This window comes from Amphimedon queenslandica, unplaced genomic scaffold (assembly GCF_000090795.2).
Source record: "Amphimedon queenslandica unplaced genomic scaffold, v1.1 AMPQUscaffold_13517, whole genome shotgun sequence".
Classification (NCBI taxonomy): domain Eukaryota; kingdom Metazoa; phylum Porifera; class Demospongiae; order Haplosclerida; family Niphatidae; genus Amphimedon; species Amphimedon queenslandica.
The window spans coordinates 359,358-365,749 of NW_003546247.1; positions in this window are offsets into that span (position 1 = coordinate 359,358).

Genomic DNA, 6,392 nt, shown 5'->3' on the forward strand with positions numbered 1-6,392 from the left:
AAAAATATAATAGCCTGATTGAACTATAGCTAAGAATTAAATTAATTAACTAACTATTATTAATTTTGCAATTACATTTTATTTAAATTATCATTTAGAAATTGATTGATGCAGCAGAGAGGTTGGGTTTGGGTAAATTCAGTAGATACAAGCAGCATTAAATACATGTATTATCATGAGTTTGGGCATTGCGATATATGGTGTACGAAGGAGAGGATAAAGCCCTATAAGCTATTCAGTAGTGATGGGCGATTCCGAGTCCGGAGTATTCGATCCTTCGATTCCGAATGGAATCGTACTCGTATCGAAAGAGAAGTAGGAATCGTTTGAAACGATTTCGAATCAAACCACACCCAGCCACACCCTTTAATATTAATAATAGTTAATTAATCAGTAGTTAATACCTCAATTATTCATCATTATTGCATTTTCATTGCTGTAATTGATAACACGTGGCTTTGTGCATGCGCAGATGTAATACTTGGAATCGGTATTCGATTCCATCGATTCCAGCCTCAAAAGTATTCATAATCGGAATCGAATGCAAATTTCTGGAATCGCCCATCACTACTATTCAGCAATATACTCAACACAATTTTTGTTATATAAACAAAAAACCATTAATTGGCTAATTTAATTACCAACATTACCTACATTAACAATATTACCTACATTACCAACGTTAGCTGCATTACTTATATAGCTACATTACCTATATTGCCAACATTACCAAAGTTACCTACATTACCTACATCAGCAATATTACCTACATTACCTACATTACCTATATTACCAACATTACCTACGTTACCAACATTACCAACATTACCTACATTACCAGCATTACCAGCATTACCTACACTTCCAGTATTACCAGCATTACCAGTATTACCAGCATTACTAGTATTAGCGGGATTACCTATATTACTAGCATTACCAGCATTAGAAGCACATTACCTACATTACCCGCATTACCTTTATTACCTATAGTACCTACATTACTTGTATTACAAGCATTACCAGCATTACCTACATTACCAGCACTACCTACAATGACGACTGAATGGCTTGCTTGGTTTTGATTTTCCAAAAAAAAGCACATCTTTCTGGATTTACAATTTTGTACACTTCACTGTAATGGGTTTTGCACAATAGAATGCTGCTTTCAGATATACCAGTGACACTTTGCATTTGTTCTATAAAAGCAACTGTGGCCTGACAAACTTTACTATGCTTTGATATTGTCAAACATTTGGGAAAGATGCAAATTTTTTTTTCTTCCATCCTTCCTTTTCCATTCAGAAACAATCCTCATCAGCATAGTAACAGCTGGCTTAAATTTTATGTTACTTACCGGTACAAGCTGATTCAGGTAATGTGCCATAATGTTTCTGAATGAAGTGTCTCTTATTTTCATTGAATTTCGCATACTGAGTACTTGTGTGATAAAATTTGCCAGAAAGACAGCAAGAAATTTTATGTGACTCCTCCATAAATACACAATTATATATAATAGGCATCTTCGAGAAGAACAAAATTTCAATCTATTATTTAATGGTACAGTTTCAATCTTATCCATGATATACAGTAATTTATAACTTTTTCTATGAATTATACAAGTATAATGTTGAGTGTTTGTTAGAGTCAGGTTTGTGCTAAAGACAAAGTCAAAATTTACCTTGTATGTCTCCTTTCAAACTTGTTTATAGTAGGCTATTATACAGCACCGGCAGTCTTTTAACAGTGCTTCTACTATAACAATATTCATAATTCTATAAATAACCACCGTTGTTGGAGCTTGCACTCTCCCTGAGGTGAGTTATGAATTTTTTAAGTTAAAATGAAGAGAAAGGGTGGAATGCCATTACAGCTGTGTGTAGGCGTTATCCAGGACAATAAATTTAGCTTTCTAAACCGAATACGGTACAGATGCGTTTCAACTGAAATTTTCTAAAGCTGACAAAATAAATTCTGTATATACTTTACACGTAGCTGTGGTAGTGTTTATGGAATGTCTAGGATAATGGATTGAAGAATCGATACTCAACAGGGCACAATATTTTAGTATCATGGTTGACGAATGTACTAACAAGTAAATAAAAAACATTAAAAATGGTAAAACAGTAGGATTGAATTGGAAAAAAGTATAAAGACATGATAAGTACTTGCAAACTGGTGTGGCAAGAAATCCTACACCACTGCATGAATATTATCCCAAAGCATTGTAATTATGCACACAAAGTCACAGACTACTCAGTGCTATACAGTGATAACACTATGAAGTTTTTATCATTTCTGCAGTGGTGTTGGATTTCTTGTCTCACCAGTTTGCAAGTACTTATCTTGTCTCTATACTTTTTTCCAATTGAATCCTACTGTTTTACCATTTTTAATGTTTTTTATTTACTTGTTTCTTTTCTTTTTTCTTAAATTAATAAAATTACATTATGCTATGTTTTTGTGGTCAGATTAATTATATTCATGCTTATCACGTGCGCATAAATTAAAATGGCGTCAAACCACTCACCCACGTGATGATTTTCACCTGGAATTTCTACCAACTTCTTTATCCATCCTTTCTTCTTTTTAACCTGTCGGTGCACATCCTTGACTCAAGTGCTGTTAAACTATGTATACACCAACTTAAGAAGTTGTCTCTATAAGAAGTTAATCGAACTGATAGAAAGTAGATGAAAGAAAGTCTGAAGAATTTTGCCAGAAATTTGAATTCGGGCCTGTTCTCCAGAAAAGCTCATGCTACATTATAGTCCACTTTAAAGGTACCAGGAGAATCGCTCAGTGAAGGAAAGCCCATCTAAGCCATTTGTAAGGCTGTACAATGTAAGATAAAAGAGTTATAAGCATTTCAAAATTATAAAAACGGCCGCCATCTTGAAAAATGCACCTGAATCCTACAAATAGGCTACCGCCTACATAATATTGTCACTAATGAGATGGCAGTTTTCTGTCGTTTGGAAGATGGTGTACCATTAGAGCATTTCTTGGAAGTAATTCATTTCAAACAAGCAAATGCTGAGAGCATTTATTTAGCTTTAATAGAATGTTTAAATAAAAAATCTTCAAGTAAGTAAAGACATAAGAATGGGGATTCATGGAGCAAGCACATTTGCTGGGAAACGGACTGGAAACGAAAAGTTGACACTTCATGCTTTGTGCACTGCCCTTGCCACTTGCTACAAGTAGCTTGTGTTCTTGCTGCAGATTTTACTAATGGATTAAAACACGTGTATGTGACATTAACATCTTCACGGAAGTACTTTCATGTTTCAGCAAAGGCAGCTGAGTCTCTAAATTGGGTCAAACAAGTGCTTAATTTTCCAGTCATCAAACCCTCTGACACATACGCGGCTGCAGGATTTCACTGCAAGTAGGGCAAGGTGTGGCTAAAAGTGCAATTGTTCAAAAAGTAGGTGTGGCTATGACCTCACAGACATGCCTTGCTCTTGAGGATAAGCCTGCTATGGCTTCTATTTCAGCATTTTGGGGAAAAATCCAGTTGAAAAATGCTCTGAACAACTCAATGAAGTACCCTGCCATTCTTATGTTCAAGATGAGAAATTTCAGCACCTAAAAGACCTCTATCAATATAGAGTATTTGTAGCTAGGTGATTTGGCTGTTGAATGAGTCCTAGTTGACTTTGATGATTGATAATGAAGCTACAACATGGAAGAGTCAGTTACTCTAGCAGCAGGTTACTATAGATTAAGTCCTCCTAAAATGACCAAAAACATGGGCCTGTGAAGTGGCTAACTGGCTTACTGTGAATAAACCATGCAGTAAGCAGCTTATTCTACATTACTTATCACTTTGTGCAGCAAAATATGTAGTTTTTGTCATTAAAATTAGCTATAATTATAAATTAATCATGTAAAAACTACTAAGTAACGATGATGTCATTTTCCGGTAAGACATTCAAGTAGGGCACTGCATCATTGCCTGCCGCGGCAGCGGCCTATGCTCTGACACGAGATGATTGGCACACGAAAAATCAGCTCATGCTGTCAGAGCAAGCTACCAAGGAATTGTCAGTGCAGTCAATAGCATGTATCATGAACCAGAAGCAATGCGTCTTATTAAATCTCGTAGCAAGAAGTCAACAGTTGCAGCCATTTAAATGCTCCAATATGTTCTTCAGGTGGCTAAATTGATCAGGACTCATTAGACTGAAAATCTAGATTTGTCTGTGATAGCCTATATGGTTGATAGTAATCTACATACATTACTTGATACTATTCAGCTATCAGCGAATTGGGCTGCTAGACAAGCCTAATTCTTTTAACAAACTGGGAATCACATTAACATCAGAAGATACTCCTGACTTTCCAGATGGAACATTAAAGCCGTTTCTTAAATGTTTGAAGGATATTTCAAGTCGTTTGGCTTCATCAAGTGCAATTGTGTCAGCATTAAGCATTTTTGATCGTATCAAAGCAAAAAATTTTGTCTTCTCATAAGTCAAAGCATGTGGAGCAAACAATTTTAGGGCCCTGAGACACTTCTTTGGGAATGAATAACTACTGAAGCTATTATCACTCCTGATATTGTCACAGAGTGGAAAACATTGTCAGCTGCTGTTAAAAAACCTGATGATAGTATGAAGACTCAACTGAAAGAACTAGTTGTTAATGACATGAGTTTCCTAACCAAAGTACAATGGCTAAATCAGCCCAAAATGCATTGATTTTTAAACAATACACATTCAATACTGTTTTTGTTTTTATTGAGTTTCATGTACAGTGAAATGTCAGTTAACTAATGCATGCTGAACATGTTTAGTCTCATTTTGATGGTAATACATTCAACTGCGGGTGTTTTAATGGCCTTCGTACAATTGAAATGTTTCTAGAAGTGGGCTCAACAAAATGCGAACCTACTCTCATCATATAATCCTTTAGGAACTGGTGGACAAGCAGTGGTTCCCATTCTACAACTATAACCCATTTTTTTGAAAATGGACTGAACCCATGAACGAGGCATGGAAAAATTGAGATGCTGAGATGATGATAAGTGAGTCTCAATTAACGCTTTGCCTGTTGCTCTGACAACATGTATGTTTACCACACCTCCTTTACTCCGAATTGCTGTTAGAAAAATGAGTTTTTCATCAAGATCTAAGAGGACTGGTGGACGACCTTTTGGCTTTGTGGTAAGCTCTGTCACAGGCTCTGGGTTAACCTTCTTTCTTTCAACACTGAGTTGTGACTCATATGCTTCCTTAAAATTTCTTATGGTACTCTCTCTCCAATTAGGGAAAGTAGACAGAAAATGTAGCCTGGCCTTCTCATTCCCATTCTCTAATGCATACTTTCCTATACTTGCACAATCTTTAGGTCTGTAAGTAGTGTAAGTCCTGTGTGCTCTACATTTCTTTGCTGCTGGAGCAGAGTCCAAGGGGTCCGATAGGCCAGCAACGTCACTTGTCACAATACTCCCATACTCTACCCTTCCCAAACCCGATTCATCTAGGAAGGGAAAATGTGGCAGAACAGGAGTGTCTTCAGTGGTAGAAGAAGATGGGATAGAGTCTGAGCGTCTGTTAGATCCAAAATGAAACAAAGACATGGCAATGACAGCAGCTAGCAGTAGTGAAAGTCAAAGATTTACGGAAAAGTTTCACGTGCACTGTGAGTGTAGCTAGCTGCAGCAGAGTTGCATTTCAGCTTTTTGTGTGGCATAAAAGGATATCATGTGTATAGGACTACATGGACACCGGTTGTAGATAAAAAGCTTCCTGTAAAACATTAAGCTGGCAACGAACATGACTTCTATGCTAGGCTGTCATTACAGGAAGTAGTTTACTTGTTGTTGGGCACCTTCCTCGAAATGTAACTCGTTTTACGCTTTTCATTTGTTCTTATGGAGCTGTGGTTTCTTGTAAAGTCACTTTGACTCAGTACAGGAGATTTCCTTGTTGCAAGGCAGGTTAGAGATCCCCTGTGAAGTCACAGTAGTAATGGCTACTTCTGAACTGAATTGCCTTGCCATAGACAAATGTGACCATAATTGACAAAAGGTACCTTATGGCGGATAGGAAAATTGGTCTTTATAGCCTTAAAAATCCAACTTCCTGAGCTCCATTTATCATGAAACTACTCCAGTGGATGCAAAAAGTTACCATGTAACTTTCAGAAACAATGGTTGTCAAACAGAGCACTCACAGTTTGATATTTTTCATTATAATGATGAATTTAAAAATCCGCCATAAGGTACCTTTTTTTCAATTATGGTCACAAATATAAAGGACTAGTTTCTATATATTATGAAGAACCAGACAGTCTAGGAAACTTTTCCAATATTACTAAAACTATAATTGAATCTTTCATGTTTGATGATGAAGATAATTTTTCAAGTGAAGAAGACTGCTTAGTAG